We start from the raw sequence: 24,997 nt of genomic DNA, 5'->3' as shown, positions 1-24,997 counted from the left end.
AATTATTTCTTGGCTTGTTAAATAAATAAATAAATAAACCTTTACTGTCAAAGTACAACATGTGTACATTGAAATTAGCTGAGCCTCACCCCATGCTCTCTCCCCACAACACACAGTGACAACAAACCCTCCAGCATCTAAAACTCCTGAGCTACTACTACTTCTCAAATAAATTCCTCTTCCTGACTGCTTCAGTTGCAATGGTTTTGCCCATTATTTCAGACCAATCTTTTGCCTGTAGCATCTGATTCCCTTAAATGAGGGTCCATGAAATCGAGGCTTTACTGCAGGGGTGTCAAACTCGCAGTGTCACGTGACATGTCGTGATGTACAATGTTTATATTCTCACGTGCAAAAAAGCAAGCTAGGCACATTAAGTTGCCCACCAAAATATGTTATTTGCGTTTTGAAAGCACAAGGTGTTAGCCACACTCAGTTAGGGGAAGTCCTAATCTAAAAAGTATGCTCTAAGTTGTAGTTTAATATAATCTACCTCCAAGATAAAATAGGAATATTAGTGTAGTTATAATATATTTTTCATCTGGACAGGTACAAGATATTTTGCCTTCTAAGGTGAAGAATACAGTGGTTCAATCTAAGTGTATAAATGACCAGTGTTAGTTAAAACCAATACTGAGACAGGTTGCAAAACACCCTAATTTCTGCCTTTCACTGTCTGCTGGCTAAGTCAGCCACTTTCAACCTGCAGCTCCCCAAATAAGCTAAACTCATCCATTCTCAGGCATTCTTCCTGTTGTGTATGTAGGATGCTTGACTGGCACAGCCAACCTAACATCACTGATATCACCCAGGTGATGTGATAGGTAAACCTGTCTGGCGGGAAATATACAACGGGTTGGGTGTTACCTGACAGGTGGGAAAATAGAGCAATCGGGTTGGTCAGCTCGCGGGGCATCAGTAGTATATAAGGTGTTGACGAGGGTAGGACTACAGCTTCCATTATGTAATCAATAAAGGAACAGTTCGTGTACCCTGTCTCTTCCTTGTGTCCACGCGGCGGCTACTACATAACACTTCCAATGTTCTGATTATGTGAACTGTCAGAAGAGTAAATCAAACCCTATCAGAGGGCGATGAATCGTGGTTCATTTTCATGCATGATAAACAAAGAAAACCCGAAGCATATATTCTACTATTAACCTTTTAATTACAAAGAAACTTGTAAAAACACAGAAAGACTCATGGCTACGTGTCTATCTCCCAGAGAGCACAAAGGAAAAGGAAAAGCAAAAGAGAAAATAACTTTTGCTTTGGACATGCCACACAATAATAAATATTAAACCAAACAAAATACATGGCTGAACATGTGACACTCACCATGGTTACAATGATAAGATAACAATTCAACTTGCAAAAAAAACAGACTGCCAGGAGCTTACTGACAAAAAACTAAAAACGCAGTGACATGAACAAGCCAGAAAGCTTCTCAAGAGCATGGACACAACTGGTTAGCAATTGGATTAAGGTAGCAACTATTCAGGGCTGGAGAAGGGATCGAGCAGATATGGAGAGGAGGGGGACATAACAAGCACAAAACATGACTTTTCAAGAATTATTTTGTTGGCATCTTCTATCGCTGCTTTGCTTTATATTATTATTATTCTCAAATTAACTATGAGATAAATAAGCACCATTTCACACCAACAGAATTCTACCTGAACTGGATTAAACAGGGGGAAAGGCAGAAAAACTGTTTGCATTCATGTCCAAGAAAGTCAGACCCTGAGACATCATCTTGAAAATCCAAGATGATGCATCTTTAATGCCAAAGATCAAAGAGCTCATCCACACATTTTATTCAAGACTCTAGGGAAGTGGATATAAATAAGGAGGCCAAAGATTCCTTCTCTCAGATTTTCCAACTGTGTGTGTGTGTTTGCACAGCAAACTAGTCTATCAAACCTGGTTAACCAACCAGGACATCTAAAAGACAATGTGGTTTGTTTGGTTTTAGCTTAGCCATTGCAATTCACAAGAAGCAAAACAAAAAAAAAAAACAAAATCCTTCCTAGTTTCCTTTCTTACGGCATTTAATGTGCCAGGAGCAATAAAATCACTTAAACCAAATGTATTCCACAATAAGCATCCTTTCATTTTGTAGCCAGGCAAGGAGCACCATAAATTTAGCAGCCACCACAGAGCAATTATTAGCCACCTGTAATAGTTTTCCTTAAAATGTCTGATGGTGAATCACCAGACACCACAAATTTCTGCTATTCCTCCAACCTTTCCAGTTATCACTGCCTCAATCCCCTGAGAATGGTTAAAATGAAAATGACTCTTAACTGTGTGTTCTTTCCTAAATTGTTCAGGTGCCAGATAGCCAGACAATCAGGTTAGTAGGTGTGTGGAAGTAGGTGCATGCATGCATACAAGAAGATGTGCAGGGGCAGGTAAAAAAGTCAAACTGCTGCAATCAAAGCCGCATCCCTTTTGTGCATGCATTTTTGTCCCCTGCATATATAACAGATTTGCAATCTGTGAACTATCACCAAACATGGATCATTCATTGAAAAGGTTTTAATTGCTCCAAAATTCATCTTAAAAATATATAAATTTGCCAAGTCCATAAGTAATAGGAATTGAGCACTATTTTCTTCAAAGAAGTGGTATTCAAACCAAACATCCTCCCCAACTCCCATTTCCCCAAACATTTTTTCAAACCAATGGAGTCTGTGCATTGAATTAGTAGTAATAGTAGTATCTGTTGCACTTGTGCATGTAAACATTTTTAAATGAGAAGTTAAATTTGGGCATTATAGGCACAGTTTTGTCAGTCATCACTTTCTTCACAGTCATGTTCCCTGTTTTCCAGCTGTTTGTGAGTCACTCACCCATGGTGAGTAGTAATAATGATCATTGCTTTTCAAAGAGATTTCTAAATGTTAATTAAATGCAGATTAGAAAATTTATATGGCACTGTGAGAAAGATGCTGGCTTTTTGTCAATGTCATAAGCATACTGATTTCCCCTTACCTACATGCACTTTTTATCTTACATTCAGCCTGTCTGGAGGAGGCACAGTTTCTCCATTGCTACATTATTAAGATAAAAGAAAATGTTAGAACTAAAAGGAAAATAAATTGTTTAGCCATTATCAAACATGGAGCTCTTGGGACAGCTCACAATTTAACTATGGGAAGGGTAAAATCACCAAAGAAATGGGCAGACTTTGGTGCAAATTCAGCTGTGGATGTTGATATAGCTTTAAAACACCAAATGGATCACATAAACCAGCCAATGCAGGAATTTCAATATCTTCACACATGGAATATTTGACACAAAATGTTGTCACAGTACACATTATTTTGAAGCATCACTAACAGACACAGCTTCTTTTGTTACAACTTCCTTCATTTATAATTCACTTATTCTTTTCTTCTTTCAAACTCCCTGGTGAAGGTCACCTTCTTTGTGATCTGGCTAAGCCAGGGGTAGGCAACCTAGGCTCTTTTATGACTCATGGACTTCAACTCCCAGAATTCCTGGCTCAAGAATTCTGGGAGTTGAAGTCCATGAGTCATAAAAGAGCCAAAGGTTGCCTACCCCTGGGCTAAGCCATCTGGGTTTAGATAAGGCAGCTGAGGCTTAATAGCACATTGAAGTATAAGATCTTGGGGAAATCAACCACCTGCTTTCAATGGAGATACAAGATTCAGGATCTTATGCAATAACTGGAAATCCAATTCATATAACATCATTCCTCAGCTACAAAGATTTTATTTGCTTAGACTCATGCATAGATATATTCATAGTCATGTTTCCCACTACAGTTTGGGCAAATTTATAAGCAGTTTTGGGAGAGATTAGGTACCAAAATTGGGTGAAACTATGTATGCATGGTGAAGTGTTTCAAAGTAAGGTCCCTCACTGCTTTCCTTTTCAGATTACCGTATTTTCTGGCGTATAAGGCGACTGGGCATATAAGATGACCCCCTACATTTCCTGTTAAATTATAGGGTTTGGGCTATACTTGCCGTATAAGACTACCCCTCTTCCAACGCACACCAAATAAAAATTAAAAAACATCAGATTTGATTTTAATATGGTAATTTTAATTCAAATGCTTATGACATGCAGGTACTTAGTAGGAAAACTGTCACTTATAGACATAAGGCTGTTTGTCATCAAACATGTAAACATAAAACAGTGCAAGTGGATTAAACCTTTCCTAATTCACTCTAAAGCTTTCCCTGCGCAGACCAAATGGGAGATCCGCTCCAGGTGTTCCAGCCAGCCCGCCCAGTTCCTGAGTCAAATGTGTCCTTAGAGCTAAGCAGCTGCTCTGACTGCTGCATTCCCCACCTGCCTTTCAAGTTGGGATAGACTGCAGCTGCTCTTCAACTTTAGAAGGAAAGATGCCCAGACCCCAGCCTGTAAAAAATCACAGACTGCAGCTTCTTCTCCAATTGGTCCCGCTTTCCCTGCGCAGACCAAATGGGAGATCCGCTCCAGGTTTTCCAGCCAGCCGTGTCCCTAAAGTTTCAGCACCCGGCGTATAAGTCGACCCCTGACTTTTGAGAAGATTTTCATGGGTTAAAAAGTCATCTTATACACCAGAAAATACGGTAATAGCAGTAGTAGTAGTAGTAGTAGTAATAGAGTTGGAAGAGACTTGGAGGTCTTCTAGTCCAACCCCCTGCTCAGACAGGAAACCCTATACCATTTCAGACAAATGGCCGTCCAGTCTCTTAAAAACTTCCATTGTTGGAACATTCACAACTTCTGGGGGCAGATTTTCCACTGATTAATTGTTCTAACTGTCAGGAAATTTTTCCTTAGTTTTAGGTTGCTTCTTTCCTTGATTAGTTTACATCCATTGCTTCTTGTCCTGCCTTCACGCGCTTTGGAGAATAGCTTGAGTCCCTCTTCTTTGTGGCAACCCCTGAGATATTGGAACACTGCTATCATGTTACCCTAGTCCTTCTTCTCACCAAACTAGACATACTCAATTCCAGCAACCGTTCTTCATATGTTTTAGCCTCCAGTTCCCTAATCATCATTGTTGCTCTTCTCTGTACTCTTTCTAGAGTTTCAACATCTTTTTTACATCGTGGTGACCAAAACTGGATGCAGTATTCCAAGTGTGGCCTTACCAAGGCATTATAAAGTGGTATTAACACTTCATGTGATCTTGATTCTATCCCTCTGTAAATGCAGCCTAGAACTGTGTTAGCTTTTTTGGCAGCTGCAGCACACTGCTGGCTCATATTTAAGTGATTGTCCACTAGGACTCCACGATCCCTCTCACAGTTACTACTATTGAGCAAGGTATCCCCTATACTATACCTGTACACCTATACTGTATCTATACATTTGGGTTTTCTTGCCTAAAAGTAGAACCTTACTTTTTTTCACAACTGAATTTCACTTTGTTAGATAATGCCCAATGTTCAAGTCTGTCAAGATCCTCCTGTATCTTAAGCACAACTGTGCTTAAGCTTAATAACAGCATCCATACTGTATATGCAGTGCTATGTTGGGTACTATTTGAATGTATGACTACTACACTGAAGCATAAAATTGAACAAATAAAGAGAGGTAGCAAATGGCAGTGCTAGGTGGAGATCAGAATTATCTGTAACTTGCCCAGCATCTAAGGTGAAGTAATGCTTTGTGTGAATGACCTTATTCAGATATATCTTCTGGAGTGTTGGCTATTCCTACCAGCTTGCTGTCATCTGCAAATTTGATGAGTTCCCCATCTATCTCCTCATCCAAATCATTGATGAAGATGTTGAAGAGCACTGGCCCAGAACAGAGCCCTGGGGCACCCCACTACATACTTCCCTCCATATAGATGCAGTTCCATTGAGGACCACACACTGAGTACGGCCAGTCATCTGGTGGTGCCATTTGGCAACAGCTTCTATCACACATTGCTTTCCACATCAACTCAGGGTTTTACATGATCTGCAGCATGGCAGTTCTTATCTTTAGTAGTTGTCATTCCAGATGTAAAAATAACTTATTTATTTTTGGTGTATGTAAATCACAGTTCTACCTCATTCAGAATTTAAAGATTCTGACCTAATTCCAAAGCTATAGGTTCAGCTGGAACATACTGTAGAAGAAACATTCCAGAAGAAGGAATGTGAACAGCTTATATTCTGTTGACAAGAAAATTGTATGGATCTATCTAGTTAATCATTTAGAGTTGAATTTGATTCTTTAGCATCTTTAACTTTTATATAGACTCAATATAGATTTGGGGTCTAATTCATGTGGTCAAGGTCCAGTTGAGATTATATTTTGCTGACTTCTTAGTAGTTTAAAAAACAAATGTTAAAAGTATGTTTTTAAATATGATTCACTAATCTGTAGATTTCACCAACTCATAGCAATCTATTATACAATTTGCCTGATTTCTGAACTGAGATGGATCGTAGATCCCTAAGATAAACTGGGCATCATCCAAACATTTTCAATGCTAATCACATTATTTAGAAAGGTACCAAAATAACCTAAACCAAGCCTTTTGTGGTCTATATTCCAACTTTATACCTGAGCTTCCATATCTAGATTACAAAATCCCAGTGACTACAAGATGGCTAAAGAGAGCTAGAATTTTCTGCGCATCTTTGCTACAATTTAGTGGCTATCTGGATTTTGCAGCCCAAATCTGTAACATTATATTCACAATACAAATTTCTATTTGTTTATGATATAAACAAATGCCACATATGTTCTAAACTAATTGATCATCAATATTGTACCGAAGACTTCCAAATTTTGAATCAGACTTAAATACTAGTTATAGCCTAAAGGTTAATAAATAAAATTGGTAAAATAGCATGGTGTCATTAAAAAATCAGAAAACTCATTTTTCTTTCAAATATCTCCAAGCTCAGGACTCAATTCAAAAATGAAATACTAATAATTGGAATCCAAATAACTGGAGTCAATTCAGCAATTGCTTCAGGTTGAAAAAAAAGGAAATCAACCAAACAGCAAAAGAAGGCAAAAAAAATAAAAGCTCACACATGTGCATATGTTTTCTTTAATCCAATACTGGGAACTGCAATTCAAGTGTAAAAACCTTCCGAGAAATTTGACAGGTACTTGACTTAAATGGTGAAATGCATTTTTAGAAATACATTTACAGCTATCAGGGCTGTAACCACAGTGTGTCTTGAAAGCAAGAAACAAGGGTGTTCTGAACTCTATAGAAAGCATTGTTTTGCCCCATCCAAGATCACATTACAGGGAAGTGGTAAGGAACAATTATGTTGTCCTTTGTTATCCCACAACACTGAAAAAGACAGTCACAGAACACTACTTATACCTATTGGCTTTCTAAAGAGAATATAGTGTTGTCAACTTTGAGAGAGGATTTCATTATTTATTCATCAGTGTTTATTTTTTCTTCACCATCAATGTTTTTGTGTATTGTATACAGCAGCCATTTTACTGTGTTGGACAATATTGTAAAGCACTTGACTGCAGAGAACAACCTTAATTAATCAATATTTATTTCAAAAGATTATGTCTACTTATTGGATTGTAAAACTCTAGGAAACCAACTGAATGGCAGTAGGACTCAGGTTTTTCTATATCCTCAATGCCTTGTTATTGTTTTCTGCAGCTGAAATTTGGAAGAACTGCTATATAGATTAATACCACTCTGTCTTAGGGTTAGAAAAAGTTAACTCACATGACTGGCTCCAAATATCCTTCAGGAAACTAAAAAGTAGATCTGTGTCCTCTATTTAAAAATGAATAGAAATGGAAAGAAAAGAATTTGATTCACTTCGCTATTTTAAAATGGACCAAGTTAAGATATAATCTATAAAATGGATATTGGTTCAAAGCTTGACATAAAAGACAAACTGAAGGACAACTAGAAAAGAAATTGAGATGGTACTTTCTGGTTTCATACAATGAGTGTTATAGCCGTCGTAAATATTGCAAACTGGTTTTTATTGGTTTTTACAATTATTATTTTTAATTATCTTTAAACATGAGAGCAGAATACAGAATACCCATTTAACATATCCAAATGCAACAAAAGAGAATTCAGTATATATGAAGGGATAAGCTGGGCCATCTGCAGAAGTGTCCAAAAATCAAGATGTGGACTACAAATTCCCAGTTGATCTGTCCCTTTTTATATGTGCTGTGTGGCGAGCATGGTCCCATCGTGACTTTTTTATTCCCTTTCCAGTGTCCTGAGGAGAAAATACCTGCTAATGTTTTTCCAACGCTATTGGTGCTTTCTAAGTTCAGCAAAATGAAACTTTCCCCCAAAATATAAATGCAATCCATGTAATTTAGAAAACTATGCTACATGTCTTTCTATAATTTTCATTCTTGACTTGTAAGGATCAGATCACTGATTTTCCATTGCCAAAGGTAATACAGAATAACAGAATTGGAAGGGATCTTGGAGGTCTTCTAGTCTAACCCCCTGCTCAAGCAGGAGATGCTATACCATTTCAGATAAAAGATGGTCTGGTCTCTTCTTGAAAGTCTCCAGTGATGCAGCACCCACAACTTCTGGATACAAGCCGTTGATTGATTATTCTAACTGTCAGGAAATTTCTCCTTATATCTAAATTGGATCTCTTCTTGGTTAGTTTCCATCCATTGCTTCTTCTCCTGCCTTCAGGTACTTTGAAAAATAGGTTGACTCCCCTTCTTTGTCGCAGTCCCTTAGATATTAGAAGATTGTTATCATGTTACCTGTAATGTATTGGGATTTTATTTGAACTGTTTCACGTGTCTGTTTGAATGCTGCTTAAGGTTGCTCAATTGGTGTGTCTGTGTAACAGTCACTGACTAGCTAGACTTGCTGTCTCCAAGAAGATCATTGGATGATTTGGGGTGGGAATGAGTTCCTTTAAACCTATTGGCCACTGCCTAGTGGCCAACTGTATAAGTAGCTGCACATAAGCCTCTGTTTCAGTTCTGTTCCTGTTTGCCTCAGTAAAGCAATGTTCCTGTTTGCGACCTCTCGTCTCGCTTATTGCCAGCAAAGAACTCACTACACAACATTACCCCTAGTTCTTATTTTTATTAGGCTAAACACACCTAATTTCTGCAACCATTCTTCATATATTTTAGTCTCCTAATCATCTTTGTTGGTCTTCTTTTTCTTGAGTCTCAACATCATTTTTATATTATGGTGACCAAAACTGGATGTAATATTCTAAGCATGGTTTTACCAAAGCATTATAAAGTAGTACTAACACTTCTCATGATCTTGATTCTATCCTTCTATTAATGCAGCCTAGGACCGGACTGGCTTTTTTGCTGGTTATAGCACACTGCTGGCTCATACTATATAACTGATTGTCAACCAGGACTACTAACTAGATCCTTTTCACAGTTACAGATATTGAGCCAGGTATCACCTATTTATACCTATGCATTTGATAGGAATCTATATGGAATTTTGAAAGTATGTGACAGATACACTCTTAAAACAGTTCCCATTTTGTCACTTGACCAAATTCTCATCTAACAGAATGTAAGCTAGCCCTGCAGAATGCTAGCTGCTATTGTAAAGGGAACTTTATGGAACCCAAAGGCATTGGTATAAATAAATATGAAGCTATACATTGACTTTTGGCTATACAGTATGCCAGTTTCCTATTGAGGAGGAGGAGGAGGAGGAGGAGGAGGAGGAGGAGGAGGAGGAGGAGGAGGAGGAGGAGGAGGAGGAGGAGGAGGAGGAGGAGGAGCGGATTTCACAGTTTTTAAATGTCAGACTGGCCTGAGAACCTGCTGTGGACCAAAAAAAAGAGGTTTAAGGATACACTATGTCCTATTCCTCCTGTATTGCTAACCATATTGGGGCAAATAACCTTATCTGGATTGCCTAGTTAATTTTCTTTTTATTCTGATGATGTCCATACTTATCCCATTTTCTTTCTAGCATTATAATATATGACCAATAAGTTCTCAGTCAGTTGCAATTTTCAGAACATAAGAATAATGGCCATGCCATGTCTAAACTGGGCACAAAAAGGATGCCAGACTTTCCATTACTCCTGACACTCTTCTTAGTCATTCAAATTGTACGCAATTTGTTTTAACATATAATTTGAAATGTGAAAATTAGTCACACTCCTCTAGATGTCTTGCATTCCAGTGCAGCTAGGGTCAAAAGTAAGTTCCCACCTTCTGACACAAAATGCTGAACACATTATTAAAGGTGATTAAATTCTTGAATTAAAGGCATGAGAAAATGGGAAAGTATAATTAAGTGAAGGTGTTTGCTACTTTATGGCAGACCTGAACACTTTCCATCCTATCATGTTATATTGGTTATTAGAAATAAATGTCAAGTACAATTTTTAAAGTGCTAAGGAAAGTCATAATGGGTTTTTCCCAGGTAATTTATCCTGCTCAGCCTCAACTGACAAGAATCATTTTTAAAAAACCTTAATGAGCCATTTCAGTGCAGTCACTTTAAAAATTACAACATGTATTTATGCATATATATCAGGTTGCCAAGCATTAACATTTGGAATTCAGTTTTAAAACATTGATTATTAATGCTTAATACTAGTTTATTTAATAGTAAAACTAGTATTATGCTAGAAGGGAATCCAATATGCCAATTTTATCATCTTCTGCCTCACAAAGAAATAAGTATCTTAAATTGGACAAATGCAGAAAAAGAAAGGTAAGCTGTATGGAATAACTGTCCTTATCCAAAAAAACTTCAATTTATTGCAGATAAAACAATATTTTACCTCAGCCAAACCCTTCTATAGAAATATGGCTGCACATATTTGCTTATTTTACTTACTTTCAGTATGTGGTCAGAGCATATAGTCTTAGAATTACAAAGATACCAGGGTAAATTTCATACATTTAAAAAATTTTACTAGCTAGGTATGAAGATGACTAATTTTTAGAATAATGACTGAATTAAAATAATGACATGTTCTGCATGAAGAGCAAGAATCTCAACATTCATCTCTAACAGTTTCTAAAATGTAGTGGGAGCAGACATTCAGGTTGCTGGGCTAAATACTTGTAATTTTTAAAGTGACTGTGATGAATTGAACTGTAGTTCTGTTTAAATTACAGTAATTATTTCTTGTTTGCATACATGTAAATTAACAGATGCAAATGTTATGTAGATTGGTATTTTTGTCCTGTATTTTGACTTATAAAAAGCACCCTTATCATGGCATTTTAATGATTAGTATGTGGCAAAGTATGATCTACTGCAATGTTTTTCAAACGTGGCAAGTTTAAGATTTATGGGCTTCAACTCCCAGAATTCTGCAGCCAACATGCTAGCTGGGGAATTCTGGGAACTTAAATAAACACATCTTAAGTTACTGAGATTGGGAAACATTGGTCTACTAGTTAAGGCACTGAATAGGGAAACCCAAGTTCTAGCCCTATTTAGGCATTGCGGTCAATCACTTGTTAGCCCTGGGAAAATGGCAATGCAACCATTTCTGAAAATGTTGCCAAGAAAACTACATGGACTTGAGTCAAGATTCAAAGACATTTTTTTTTTCAAAAAGCCAGCTATTTTTAGTCCACTGAGAGGCCATAATTTGACAGCCTTTAAGAAACTGCAAAATCCTTTGTTGGCATTGTTGCTATGGAAATTATAAACAAGGCTGAAAAAATTAAATGCAATAAATAAAAACTTTCATAATTCCAAAATAACACTTCTATCACAAAGGGAGTGTGGAGCTGTAATCCAAAACACATGGTGGTTATCTGGTTTGCCAACCTGATTATAAAAGGAAATATTGTTTTTTCTTAAAAAAGAAAATACCTGCAAAATATGTACAAGCTGGCATTCCTGTACCTATAAATCTGGGATTAAACTCTACTAAAATCAGAGTTATTTCCTCGCCTTGCTGCATAAGATCAGGTTAAGCAGAAATACCAGAAATAAAAAGCCTCATTAAGCCATTTTGAGATTATGGAAGATCAGCTAGGCACTGCCATCTGCCATTTTTGAGAGTAATATCTGAGGGCCCAAATATTTGCCCTGCAACACATATATACGCATCCCACCAGGCTCAAGGTTGACTCAGCCTTCCATCCTTCTGAGGTAGGTAAAATGAGGACCCAGATTGTTGGGGGCAATTAAGCTGACTTTGTAATAATGCCCCTTGGGGGGGTGAAAGGCCTAATAAGCAGGCATATACATAGAATGAAGGCTATTGCTAAGCACATTGATTTGTGCTTAGATTGTAAGCCGCCCTGAGTCTTCGGAGAAGGGCGGGATATAAATGGGATATATATATATATATATATATATATATATATATATATATATATATATATATATATATATATACACATATATATACATATATATATATATATATACATATATATATATACACATATATATACATACATACATATATATATATATATATACATACATACATACATACATACATACATACATACATACATATATATATATATATATATATATATATATATATATATATATATATATTTGTGTAAATTACTAACAAAGAATTAAGGGAGACTGTTAGTAATTTACACAAATATATGAGCTGTCCGGTGTGACTACTGCCTGTTCGATGGCCTTCAAGATAGGCTGAAAACAGGAAATAAAGATTTGCCCCATGTTTGGGGCCTAGCAAGGTAATCTAAATAGTTAACATTTGACATACATACATACATACATACATACATACATACATACATACATACATATATATATATATATATATATATATATATATAGAGAGAGAGAGAGAGAGAGAGAGAGAGAGAGAGAAAGAGAGAGAGAGAGAGAGAGATTGTGACTATGATTTTTACACGCTCACAGATTGCTTTTTTTCCACTGTAGGCTATTACCATTCATTTTAGAAAGACATCTCAAATTTTCAAGTGCTAAAAGGGGAGCATTTGGATTCAAGAGTCCAAATGGGACCTAAATCTGTACTTTCTGAACACAATCACTACAGGGAAACTTATGTGCCTTGGCAAGATGCATGCATAAGGCAACATTCTCCCAAAGCACTACTATAGATATGACCTACACTACCTATATAGATATAAAATGCAGCTTTAAAACTCCCCAGCCTTTTACATCTCAGAAACCTTATATTCTTCTGATGATGTGAGATATATGTTTTAGTGGGACTGAGGTTTGGAACTGTAAGCATTTTATTTTCCTTTTGGGTAGAAGAGCTATGCCCTTCATATACCCAGTGATCTACTCCTGAAAATGTTTCCTTGCTATATTTTCCTCCCTGAAGACATCCACTTTTGGATCATACAACTGATAGATATATAGCTTGATTGCCTGTTTTTCTAAACTCTAGAGAGGGCACAATGCAGCTAAAGTCTAAGGAAAAGAAAGAAGTTTGTGCAGATCACATTTTGATAAGTAGTCATCAATTTTGCACTGCCAATTCAAGAAATGAGCAGAAATGCACTTTTGCATAGATATATGGACTATTTCATCGCATGTATCTTTCAGCAACAATAACAACAAGAATCTGCATTAGGAAAATAGTTCACAAAACTGTACATATTGGTTCAAACTTATAGAACTAACAGCATTTTGTTAAATAAAAGTGGTTACAAGGTATTTGCTTAGTAAAATGTATTAGAAAATTCTCTAAAAAGATAGACTAGCATGGAAGGAAAGGAAGGAAGGAAGGAAGGAAGGAAGGAAGGAAGGAAGGAAGGAAGGAAGGAAGGAAGGAAGGAAGGAAGGAAGGAAGGAAGGAAGGAAGGAAGGTTTTTGATATTCTTTGCCAGCTTCCTACAAGAAAAACTCAACAGGAAACTGGCAGGAAGTTGCTCTGCTCCCACCGCTTTCTTGTCCATCTGTGGTCATTCTGTTTTGCTGTTTAAGTAAAGAAATATCTGAAAATAATGACCCAATAAGGCACAGGTTGTCTAGTGGAGTGTTAAAACTAAATACAGGTTTGCTAAAGAAAATTTTCTCTACATCTTCCTTTTTGTTCTCATCTTGTAATATCCTAAGCCTAAGGAAGAATCTCAGCCTTCCTTTTACAACCATTAACCAATTAAGTCATTAGTTAACCACTGCTATTAATTGTATTTCCAAAAGCAATTGCAAAAGCATCGATCTTGTTTTATTAATGTCAGTCTCAGGAACAGAGGCTGGGTAATAAGGCATCCACTGCCGCCAGGGTTGTTTTTCTGTTAGAAGTGGCATTAATTTCTATTGCTCTGCTCTTCCTTTGTTCTGATTTTTTTTTACAGTAAAATGCGTTGATTATGTCTTTATTGAATGGATGTGCATGCTAAGTGGATAAAATGGGGTGTCAGAATTGCAAATTTCAGATACAAGTGTTTCATCTTATTTCTTCCCCCAAGCATATGGCAGGCGGCTACTTTATCTTCAAAACACAGAGGATTGGTATTAAGACATGACAAAGCCACCAACATGCCCAGGCATTCTGAATTCAGAAATTGGATTGTTTCTGCTACACCCATTATAAATGAATGTATGAGCCTTGCCAAAGGATTCATAGAAAGTACACCCACCCACCCCCAAAAAGACTGGCAGAAAACCAAATGCTTTTCAGTCCTCTAAAGCATTTTGCCTACCAGCTACTCAATTTTTATGTTTCTGTCTTTGTTCAGAAAAAAAGTTGTCTGCTATTTTTTTGGTGACATTGTTGCTGCTGCTATCATTTTGTGAAATTTTTGTTTCACATAATAAATTACATCATGAAATAATCTAATAATTGTTAACAGAACAGAATCTCTTACAGAAAAAACTTTTTCCCACTGTTTCTTTATGAATAAGTGGATCATTAAGTAATACTTAAAATGACTATTTACGCATGGGGCAATGTCATATACTTGGAAGACTTTGTTGTAGGGTTTTTCTTGAACTATAAACAGTTTTCCACTTAGCTAAGAGAGCCACATTCATCCTATCTTTTGTATTTTTATTTTAAAAAATCACAAATAGAATAGAATAGAATAGAACAGAACAGAACAGAACAGAACAGAACAGAACAGAACAGAACAGAACAGAACAGAACAGAACAGAATAGAATAGAATAGAATAGAATAGAATAGAATAGAATAGAATAGAATAGAATAGAATAGAATAGAATAGAATAGAATAGAATAGAATTCTTTATTGGACAAGTGTGGTTGGACACACAAGGATTTTGTCTCTGGTGCATAAGCTCTCAGTGTATGTACAAGTAATAGTGATGACCCTGATCATAAACAACATGAAAATACATTCATCATAAATTGTAAAATACAACACTTTGTCATAAATCATAAGATGCAACACTTAATGATAATCATAGAATACTAGCTAAGCAAACAGCATAAATCATACTAGGATACTAAAAAACGATATAAATTGTAAGATACAAGCAACAAAGTTATAGACATAAGATGATAGGTAATAGGAAAGATGAGGTGTATCACAGTAATGCAGCTTTACTAAGTAGTTTGACAGTGTTGTAGGAATTAGTTATTAAATAGAATGATGGAATGGGAAGAAAAAACTGTCCTTATGTCTAGTTGTTCTAGTGTATAATGCCATATAGTGTAGTCTTGACGGAAGAAGTTGAAATAGTTTATGTCCAGGATGAGAAGGGTCTGTAGATATTTTTGCAGCCCTCTTTCTTGCTTGTGCAGTATACAAATGTATACTGAAGATATTTCAGCATGAAAGTCAAGCCAGAAATCAGATTGAAATAGGAAGAGTGCAATAGGAAACAACTGAAATTATCCATGGACATATCATAGGGCCAGAAAAATTTGGGGCTTCTCAGTCATATGCCATAATATAGAATACACAAACTTTGAAGGAAATGTTAATGCATATGTTCTAAATCCCTGGAAAAATCATGATTAGCTGCAGTTTAATAATGCATACCTCTGTGTATTTACACATTTAGATTTTTCTCTTGGAATGACTGTATCAAGAAATGATATGCTTGAACCATATGATAAAATGGTGCCTCTACTCCAAATATGGAAGTGTTGACTGAGGTAATTACCACAAGGCTGCATAACGCTGCATCTGGCCATGTTCTGTTTATTAGGAGTCACGTTGAGACAGGGAAGAAACTTATCTGTCATCTCAAGCACAAAGGAAGAATTTCTCATGTGCATCTCTAATACTGAGTCATTCAGTCAGAAATGAATGCTTGCTATTTGTTCTTATTCTTTGGTGTACATGAGTAATGCAAAATAAACTTGCTTTTGTTGTGAAGGTGCCAAGACTTGTGCCTGAAATGTCCTTGTGCAATTGTCCTTGTGAATTACTTCTATTGACATGTAGTTCTGCTTCCATAGCAGACTTTTTCTTCGTATCCTTTAAGCTGCTCTTATACTAAAACTTCTGTAAAAGAGTCTTTTATCAAATCTAACAGCAGAATATTGCCTGCTTCCAATAGCAGTATATCGCAGACAGTCTTTCAATCAAAACAATAAAGGAAAAAGAAAATATTGCCACTTTACTGCTGCCCATTACTTGTACTACCTCAGAGTCTCTCAAACATTTATTGATAGAGAAATCCAGTGAAATATGTAAGTAAAAGAAAAACATTTATCCTTCCTGCCAAAAATAAGCTATATGAAAGCAGAGTCATATGGCTTTCCTATTGAGAAGCATTTCAGGTTAATGATAGTACCACCAACCCAGGTTACTTACTGGTGTAAAATTCCAGAGTGAAAGCAGACTAAAATAAATAGTTTTTTTCATTCAGGTTGATAAAGCTTGTCCTCCAATATTTATGGTTTAGTGCTGTTTACCTCAACCTGGAAGCTTCCAAATAGGCTGGCCATCAATAATGGTAGTGATTGGCAATTTTATATTTCAGATTAATGGTCATATAAGGAATTTCTTTTTTTAACAATCATGTGGACAACTACCCTATTGTTTTTGGAAATATCTCTTGCTTATTCTGTTAAGTAAGAGACAAATATATTTCCTCAAATCCTGCCACAATGTGCCTGCTGGTGGTCAACTCCCTGTGGACATCCTGGCTAAGAACTTAAGGAGTCAAAATACCAAAGCATTTGTAAGATATGATTAAGTTGAGGAAGTTGCCTAGAGAACTTTTCAAAAAACTCAAAGTACAAATCTGTTACACTCCCATTTATATTTCATGCCTAAAATCCATAGGAATTCTAAGTATTTATAGATGCCTGAATTATGCTTGATTTCTCTACAAAATATATGTCCTTTTTTCAATCAGAGCTCAAGGCGGAACCTAAATTTAGAAATCAACTGAGCTGTAAAACAAATCTTAAAAATTGTGTCTTGGCCCTACAAAAGAATATCTATTTTGTCATATTTTTTTTGAACTCTGAAGAAGTTCCCATTTAGCCTCGCATATCATCTCCATTTAACCAATTAAAACCTGAAATAATAAACCAGAACATCTAATTTTAGAACTTCGACAAGTGAGCCATGGATTTCCTTTCTTTGTTGATTTCATACTTTTGTCTGCTGAATTCTAATTAGCAGAAGAGAAATAATAACAGCCAACACACTCCATAAATATGAAAACTTTATTTCCATGCCAAGCTGCTAACACCATATTTCTTCATTGTTACCAGGAAGATGTATATCTGCGAAAGCTAAAGTGAATTCCAGTGTGTACCCAATATTCATGCTGGATAAACAGAATGAGCAGAGATAGTAAAGATTTCAACTCATACAGTGACATGAGCTCCAGTGTGTAAAAAAATGAAATAACAAAGCTCTATTTGCTTTAGAGATAAATCAATCTGAGGTGAAAATATGTGATGTTCTTTGGAATGGAGCAGATAGAAGAGAAAATGGAACAACTTGCTTATTTGTTTCAGCTCCCAGCTCCAGAGTGTCAACATTGTGTCAGGACCCCAAAACTAATTGTTTGAGGCCTGCACAATTTTCTCAAATTGTCCTGCTAAATTTTAATAGTGCTATTATTGAAAATTAGACATATTCTGCTTTGAAGTAGAAAATGCACAAAACTGAAATGTAAGCCCTGAAAAACAGCTGAATACATTTTTAAAAGAATCTCCATACATCTACACACACACACACCATTTACATTGGGTAATTATCTACAATGTAACTTGTACTGATAACTATCCACAATTGCTTGATGACACCCTTTATGAAGACATTTCATTGAACTAATCAAATAATTTAAGTTAACAGCTCATTACATTGCCATTATTTAAGTAAAGTCTTTTATATTTACCTCACCAATGAATTAAAGTGTTGTAATTAAATAGTTTGCTAAGAATCATCTTTTTTCATATTGCATCACTGGGAATGTCAGATAAAATGGGGATCTCTGTTTTTGAAACATGTCATTATTCCAGGATCCCAACCTTCACGAGACACTTTCATGGAAGCCAGGTTTGGAGCAGGACTGGCTAATGAACACAAATCATATTCACTATCAAGGTTACCCTCAAACATCAGCAATAATTGTCTCTGGAACCTATCCAACTCACAAGAAATCTAGGACTGAAATATATAAAAATTCTCTTTTGCAGTCACAGCAAACTAAATGAGATGAAGCTACATATATAGGCATAACACAGGGTTAAACCCCAGAGTTCTTTTCCCCCACCCTTCTTTAAATAATCTGTTATGGCCACCTGCATTTCTCTATTCCCAGCATGCCTTCTCTTCCCCTGCCTTACTTGGCATTCAAATTAAGAATAAGCCTCAGGACATACCCAATAAGTCTCTATTCCTGTTCATAATAGTAGAATATTGACATAAGGCTATTTGTTAAATTATTATGAAATATTTTAAAACTTATTAAAAACATTTTCAGATTATAAAACTGAGATACAACATTCTCATTCTATCTAAAATGAGCTGTCTAAAATAATATGTTAATCAACAGTGAGTTTCCTAGAGATTTACCGTGCAATATGCAGACTGCCATTTCACATGCTATGGAAGAAATTTTTCAACAACCTTTTGACATAAACACAAACAGTAACCTGACTTTTAAATCAGAGAAAGACAAGTCTTTGTATAATAACAGTTTTTAGTAATACAGGTAGTCTTCTGTTCCCTAACTGAACAGTCAACCCAAATCTATACTTAAATGAGAATTCATATTTACAAATGCATTGTCTATTACTAAAAATAGTAGATGGTGTTTTTCTACATCAAGCCAACAAAGCACTGAATATTTCCAGGAACCACTGAAGCCACATGTTTTTAATACACAGCCTGTTTTTAGTGGTTTTCAACATTTCCTGAAAGCATTGTGTGGCTTCAGTGCTTTGTCAGCTGGAGAAATGACAACCCCATCTGCCATTTTTAGTAATGTACAACCCATTTGAATCTAGGAATTGTGCTTAAATTGTACATTCTTAATCTGGATGCTAACTATACATTGATGACAATGGTGAAAGTGCTGGCAGTGACTCTTAATTGCTTGGTGCAACAGCAACATGGATCACAAGGACAGAGAGAATAAGACTTTGGTCATCTACTGGCATCCAGTCTGTCTCACTAAGAAATCAATTTAACTGGCAGCTTGCAAGCTGAGTTTATAGAAAGAGAACAGAAATCTGGCTGAGTATTGCCCACTTTGTTGTCTAACTTCCTCCCTCCCTGAGTTGGTAGGTGGACACTGGAATGGGGAAGGATGTATAGAGAGTTTTTTATATATCTATATGCTGATTTTACAAACACCATAATACCTGCTGTCTATCCCAGAACAATATAAACCCAATACATATTATATTACAGCAGATATTCTTGATCTAAATTTGTAAGTAGGGTGATTGGAAATGAACCAATGGTTGGTATAACAAGAGTCACTCTAGCTGGGATTTTGAAAAAGTTTACATCAGCCCTTCTTTCTCCTGGTTCTTCTCTTCCTCTGCTTTTTTAGTACCTTTGCTATTATATCTCTGTAATCTCTAACATACCTTTCCTCTCAGCCAGCAGAAAGTCATTCCAGCTGGTAGGAGTGGATTTCAGCCAACAGAAATGACTTGTACCTTGTTCTAACTCCCTCCAGCTAATGCAGCTTTTTAAATTAGGATCAGACCTGGAGCTAGCAGGAGAATTGGGATGGAATGAAGGCAGAATAAGAGAATATGACAGATGTAGCCTGCCTGTTGGGAAAGACAATTAGAGAAGAACATTAGGAAGAACAATTAGAGGAGAAAGAGTTCAAAAAGTGCAAGTGAAAAATCAAGTGTTCAGTATACCCAGTGAAAGGTAAAATCAGATATATTTAGTATGTTAAACAGCAACAACTCCTTATTAAACTGCATGCTTATGCATTCTATAAATAAATAAATACAATATTTTTTCCAATTATTTTATGAATTCTGGTGTGAATGGATACCAAAATAATAGATAACACCTTACATTTTGACATTTCATCATTCATTCATTCATTTACCTATTTATTTATTAGATTATTTTTTATCTCATCTTTATTACTTTATAAGTAACTCAAGATGACAAACATACATAATGTTCTAGCACAGTAGGTGAAAGAGTTGTTTAGGGTGAATATGGACCCAATGAACAGATTGGACTTTTAGATATCTGTAATATATCAGATGAATCAATAGAAGCATGAACCATTTTTTACACACTGTTTGGAAACAAATTAGGAGCATCAGTTCTTTCAGTCTCCCTGCTCGCTTTCGGACTAGGAATACTATACTGAAAAATACTACGGCTGTGTTTGTACAGTTTTAGAAACCTTAATTATTGCCACTTATAATTATTTACAAGGAACGCGGTGGCTCAGTGGGTTAAGACGCTGAGCCTGTCGATCAGAAGGTCGGCAGTTTGGCGGGTCGAATCCCGAGTGCTGCGTAACAGAGTGAGCGCCTGTTACTCGTCCCAGCTTCTGCCAACCTAGCAGTTCGAAAGCACGTCAAAATGCAAGTAGAAAAATAGGGACCACTACGGTGGGAAGGTAACAGCGTTCCGTGCGCCTTTGGAGTCTAGTCACGCTGGCCACATAACCACGGAGACATCCTCAGACAAGCGCTGGCTCTTCGGCTTTGAAACAGAGATGAGCACCGGCCCCTAGAGTTGGAAACGACTAGCACACATGTGCGGGGGAACCTTTACCTTTACCTTTATAATTATTTGATCAATCTGTATGTTTATGTGTGTCCTTGCGTGTATGCACATATACACATAAGTGTATATTATTAATCATAATCAAATAATTTGCCCATCAGTCTTTAAAACACAAGGAAGAAAAAATAGCAGTTTAGCATAGCTTGGGACCAGTAACTGAAATGTTTTCCTCTGACAACTTTTTTACAGCTTACAAGATCAATATCCAGACTGACAGATGGAAGATTTCAAAAGATTCCAAAGTCAGCTGTGTATTAAGTTCTAATTTGTGAGGTATGAAGGATGTGTCAGCCATTGCAGAAAGCAAGCCATTTCTTTAGACAGCCATCTAAGAGTTATTTCTGAGAAGCAGAACAAAAATACAGTGTACTCCTCTGGAATTGTACTTAACGCATGAGAAGGACCTCACTCTGCTTCATGCTTCTCAAGCTTTACTTGAAATTGTTAGCTAAATTGAAGCCTAAGTGATGGGACGTTTTCATTCCCACCAGCCACTTTTCAGTTATGAAATACAAAATGTATTTGTGTTTGGCTGGGTAACTTTCTTACAATTTATTCTTCTTTTAATAAGGATTTCTTAGATATTACTGGGCATCCAAATATTCAAAAGTTATAAAAAACATACATTTAGGTACTCCATTCCTTTGTTAGACTTACTGACATTTATTGTTGATCTGGAACTCATTTGGTCACTCGAATTTTCAACTGACTCTGGTGTAAATCCAACCATTCTTTGTCTCCTTATTGGTTCCATATTACTTGAAGTTTTATAATCAAAGTTGCCAATAAAGTGACTGCCCAAAAAGTTTGCCTCAATATAATACTAGATAGTGAATCTTTACAGAAGCATCTCATAAACAGAAAGTGAGTATGTATCAACAACCCAAGAATATAAATCTGATATTACACATAAAAGGTTATTTTTATTGTCCACATGTTTTGATAAAACTATTTTCCATCAAATAATGAATGGGAATCATCAATCTAGCAACTGAAGATTGTTCCCTCACCCATTAACATTTCCAATACAATGTGTTTATCTTGTAAGTTAGACTCCATATTATACTTCTGTTCCAACATTTTCCAAAAGTGTTGCAGCCTTTAATGTTGTTAGTTCAATAGACCTATGGCTAAAAATAGGGAAACTTTGATATAGTGGTTAAGGTATCACGCTAGAAATTAGGAGACCTTTGTCTAGTCAATCTCTCTGAATCCTAGGAAAAGGCAATGGCAAGCCACTTCCCAAATCTCATCAAGAAAATGTCAGTGACTTATTCAGGCAGTCATAGGAGTCAACACTGACTTAAAGACACCCTCCCTCCCCCTCCCCCCCTAAAAATTCCTGGGCCTCAGTAATTATATTCCTAGACGAGGTTATATGCTAGCTGGAATAATTGTGTGAACATCTGTACCTGCCATTGGTGATGAGGCACTACCAGGAATGTGAGATTTTGCTGTGTATTTATATTCCACTCCTTTAATAATGCTGTCATGTCCTGTATTATTTTATTACTTTGTCTATAGGTATTTCCTATCTGTAATATGCTTTGCAGTTAAAGTTATTATATTTCCTATGCTTTGCTTACTAAACTGTTTCAAAGTTTCCTTTGTTTGTATGTTTATTGCTTTTGAATCCACAGATCTCTTGCCAATACATTAGTGCAACAGATTGTTGGCTTGTTGTTGTTGTTGTTGTTAGTTGCGAAGTCGTGTCCAACCCTTCACAACCCCATGGACAATGTTCCTCCAGGCCTTCCTGTCCTCTACCAACTTCTGGAGTCCATTTAACCTCATGCCTACTGCTTCAGTGACTCCAGCCAGCCAGCTCATTCTCTGTCGTCCCCTTCTTCTATTGCCCTCAATCTTTCCCAGCATTAGGCCCTTTTCCAGTGAGTCCTTCCTTCTCATTAGGTGGCCAAAGTATTTGAGTTTCAACTTCAAGATCTGGCCTTCTAAAGAGCAGTCAGGGTTGATCTCCTCTAGGACTGACCGGTTTGACCGCCTTGCAGTCCAAGGGACTCGCAGGAGTCTTCTCCAGCACCATAGTTCAAAGGCCTCAATTCTTTGGTGCTCGCCTTTCTTATGGTCCAACTTTCACAGCCATACATTGCAACTGGGAAGACCATAGCCTTGACTATACACACTATTGTTGGCAGAGTGATGTCTCTGCTTTTTAGTATGCTGTCTAGATTTACCATAGCTTTCCTCCCCAGGAGCAAGCGTCTTTTAATTTCTTGGCTGCAGTCCCTGTCTGCGGTGATCTTGCAGCCCAGGAAAATAAAATCTGTCACTACCTCCATTTCTTCCCCATCTATTTGCCAGGAATTGAGATGACCCAGATGCCATGATCTTGGTTTTCTTAATGTTAAGTTTCAACCCAACTTTTGCACTCTCCTTCTTCACCTGCAACAAGAGGGTCTTCACTTTCTGCCATTAGAGTGGTATCATCTGCATATCTTAGGTTGTTGATATTTTCTCCCGGCAATCTTAATTCCAACTTTTGATTCATCTAGCCTTGCCTTTCTCGTGATGTGCTCTGCATATAAATTAAATAGGCAGGGTGACAGAATACAGCCTTGCCAGACTCCTTTTCCAATTTTGAACCAATCAGTGGTTCCATGTGCAGTTCTCACTGTTGCTTCTTGACCCACATATAGGTTTCTCAAGAGACAAGTAAGATGGTCTAGTACCCCCATCTCTTTAAGAACTTGCCACAGTTTGTTGTGATCCACAAAATCAAAGGCTTTAGCATAGCATAGTCAATGGAGCAGAAGTAGATGTTTTTCTGGAACTCCCTAGCTTTCTCAATGATCCAGCATATGTTGGAAATTTGATCTCTCGTTCCTCTGCTTCTTTGAAATCCTGCCTGTACTTCTGGTAGTTCTTGATCCACATACTGCTAGAGTCTACTTGGTAGGATTTTAAGCATAACTTTACTAGTATGTGAAATGAGTGCAATGGTGCGAACATTCTTTGGCATTGCCTTTCTTTGGAATTGGAATGTAAACTGATCTTTTCCAATCCTGTGGCCACTGTTGAGTTCCAAATTTACAGGCAAATTGAGTGTACCACTTTTACTGCATCGTCTTTTAAGATTTTGAATAGCTCAGCTGGAATACTGTCACCTCCACTAGCTTTGTTGTTGCTCAGATTTCCTAAGGTCTATTTCACTTCACATTCTAGGATGTCTGGCTCGGGGTCAGTGACCACCCAATCGTGGTTATCTGGGATGTTAAGCTCATTCTTGTATAGGTCTTCTGTGTAGTTCTGCCACCTCTTCTTAATCTCTTCTGCCTCTGTTAGGTCCCTGCCATTTTGGTCCTTTATCATGCCCATCTTTGCATGAAATGTTCCCTTCATCTCTCCAATTTTCTTGAAAAGATCTCTGGTCCTCCCTATTCTATTGTTTTCTTCTATTTCTTTGCACTGTTCATTTAAGAAGGCATTCTTATCTCTTAATTTAATTTAATTTATATACCGCCCTTTCCCGTAGGACTCAGGGCATAAAAAACGTCAATAGAAAAATTAAGAACTATTAAAAGATTAAACTAAATCCCTGAAAAAATATAAAACATATAAAACCCCAGTTAAAACCCCAATTAAAACTCAGCCTGGGCCGGAAAGCTCGAAGAGCCAGGTCTTCAGGTCTTGGCGAAATGATTGAAGGTCGGGGTCAGTCCTAAGCTCCACAGGCAGCTGGTTCCAAAGGGCAGGTGCACCCACTGAGAAGGCCCTCCCCATGGGTGTTATCCACCGGCATTCTTTTACCAGCGGCACCCTGAGAAGGCCCTCCCTGTGGGAGCGCACAGGACAAAGGGAACCTGATGCCGGCAGCAGGTGTTCCCTCACATTTCCTGGACCCAAGCCATTTAGGGCTGTATAGGTCATCACCAGCAACTTGAATCTCACCCGGAGGGCAAC

This window comes from Vipera berus (assembly GCF_964194415.1).
Source record: "Vipera berus genome assembly, chromosome: 1".
Lineage (NCBI taxonomy): Eukaryota > Metazoa > Chordata > Lepidosauria > Squamata > Viperidae > Vipera > Vipera berus.
Note: the sequence above shows the minus strand (reverse complement) of the source record.